Raw genomic sequence first — 2,500 nt, 5'->3', positions numbered from 1 at the left:
TACATGTTTATGACTACAAGGTATTGATAGCGCGGTGTGCGGGATGTGCTGGGGATGTAGATGATGCTGTGATGACTATCATTTTTGCGTGTTCGATATTCCGTCACACTCGTAAGTCGTATCGCTGTTAGAGTAGGTTATTTCTCAGTGAGCTTGCAGACACTATAATTACTTTTCTCTTGCGAGCTTCCTTTGTTCTTCTCTCTTTCTTTTCTCTCTCTTCTCTCCTCTCTCCTTAGTCGTCTCTCGCTATTCCCCTCTCGCATATTTTTCTCATCTCTTCTCTCTCTCGCTCTCTCTCACTATCTCTTTCTGTGCTCTTCTCTATTTCTCCGTCTCTCTTCACTCTGCTCTCGCTCTGCTCTCTGCTCTCTCGCCCCCCCTGTTTTCTACTAACTATAACGCGGCTCTTCTCCTATGCTTACCCACTCTTATATCTATCTATCTCCTCTATCTATCTGTCCTATCTTATCTATCTATGTTATCTATCTATCTAATGCTATGCTATGCTAATCTATCTATCTATCTATGCTATCTATCTATCTACTTTTTTTTAAATCTTTTATTCATCTAATCTATCTATCTATCTTATGCTACTTATTTTTTATTCTATCTATCTATCTATGGCTATCTATCTATCTATCTATCTATCTATCTATCTATCTATCTATCATCTATCTATCTATCTATCTTATCGTATCTATCTATGCTATCTATCTATCTATTATCTATCTATCTTATCTATCTTATGCTATCTCATCTATCTATCTTTCTCTTCATCTGTCTCTCTCTCTCTTCTGGATCATCTCTCTCTCTCTCTCTCTATATATATATACTTATATATATATACGCACCATGCATTGCGGAAACGCCTATTAGTGTAAGCGAGGGTTACCGGACCTGACATGCATGGTTGGCAACGACGCACTTCTCTATAAAGCAGGCAGGCACTTACGGCTAAGAAGGAATGCGCGCGGGCGTGCGTTGCGTGGCGTGCATGCCGGTGCGTGCGTGCCGTGCGTGTGTATGTGTGTGTGTGTGTGGTGTGGGTGTTGTGTGTGTGTTGTGTGTGGTGTGTGTGTGTGTGTGTGGTGTGTGTGTGTGTGTGTGTGTGTGCGTGTGCGTGCGTGCGTGCGTACCTGTGTTTCAGGTATAGATGATATTCGGCGTGTGGTACACGTGCGTGCGTGCCTGCGTGCCTGAGTGTTCCGTATGGATACTATTGAGCGTGTGTATGGCGGTGGCGCTGCGTGCGTGCGTGGGTGCGTGCGTCGTGCGTGCGTGGCGTGCGTGGCGTGCGTGTACGCGTTAGTTTGGATTGTCCGAATCTGACTCAGCATATCGGCAGTCACGCACAATATCGTCGACGACAAGCCAGCAGCACACAGCTTTATAGATTCCGTAATGGCCTTCCTTACTCAGATAGATTAAACGACTAGAATTTATTTGATACGGTTGATAGCTAACGCGGCGCCACATGCTCCTCCAAGCTGGTTGTCAACGTTGACCCACGCGTGTTAAAACTGGATACAGAAACAAGAGTATATAGTGTCGACCACCTACTCTAGGTCGCTGTCGTGACTCGTCAAGAAGCGATGAAGTAAAGAGAGATGAGAAAAAAAGAGAGAGAGAGAAGCTGTGTATGGATAGGACTGAAGTTGTTTTTTATGAATTATTCGCCGAGATAGCGCGAGATTCGGCTCAGTTAACCTGAAGCTTACTGCTGTGTGTAAGGAAGACAGTCGTCTACGTGCAAGCTAAGTGCGTGCGTACGCGGTGTGGCGTGTGCGTGGCGTGCGTACGCGCGTCGTGCGTGAGCGTGTACGTTGGCGTGCGTACGCGTGGTGCGGTGTGCGTGTGCGATGCGGTGACGTACGGCGTGTGCGTGGCGCGTGTCCGTGCGTGCGTGCGTTGCGTGTGGTGCTGTGCGTACGTGCGTACAGACGTTCGTGCGTTGCTGTTGCGTGCGTGCTATCGCTGTGCGTGTGCGTGTATTCGAGTGATAAGGTCAAATATGAATTCGCATTAGCATAGACATTACAGACGACAGCACATATTACACACGGAAGGTCAATTTCATGCCCGACTTCCTTGAATGCATATTAGACAGTATTTATCTTGTCCATCTTTAAACGACACACCATACACACCACACCACACACACACACACACACACACACACCACACACCACAACACACACACACAGCACACACACAGCACACACACACACACACACACACACACACACACAACACACACACACACACACACACACGAACAGCACGCAAACAGCACACACGCTACGCACGCACGCACGCACGGCACAGAACAGAGATGAGCAGACAGACACAGACCAAGGACACAGCCGACACACTCACACACAGACACTGCACACCACACGGCCACACAAACACAGCAGCACACACTACACATAGGCATGCAGCAGAGCACAGGACACAGACACATATCGCACAGCACACACGCACACGCACCCACGCG

At 47.7% G+C, this 2,500-nt stretch overlaps 1 protein-coding gene across 1 annotated transcript in view; it reads left to right on the top strand.

Moving 5' to 3' along the window:
• LOC106808446 (mitogen-activated protein kinase 1-like) overlaps positions 1-2,500 on the top strand; it is a 61,083-nt gene that overhangs the window by 23,788 nt on the left and 34,795 nt on the right. The window lies entirely within an intron of this gene.

Source organism: Priapulus caudatus, unplaced genomic scaffold, assembly GCF_000485595.1.
Source record: "Priapulus caudatus unplaced genomic scaffold, Priapulus_caudatus-5.0.1 Scaffold278, whole genome shotgun sequence".
Taxonomy (NCBI): Eukaryota; Metazoa; Priapulida; class Priapulimorpha; order Priapulimorphida; family Priapulidae; genus Priapulus; species Priapulus caudatus.
This window is presented reverse-complemented; position numbering and strand designations above follow the sequence as displayed.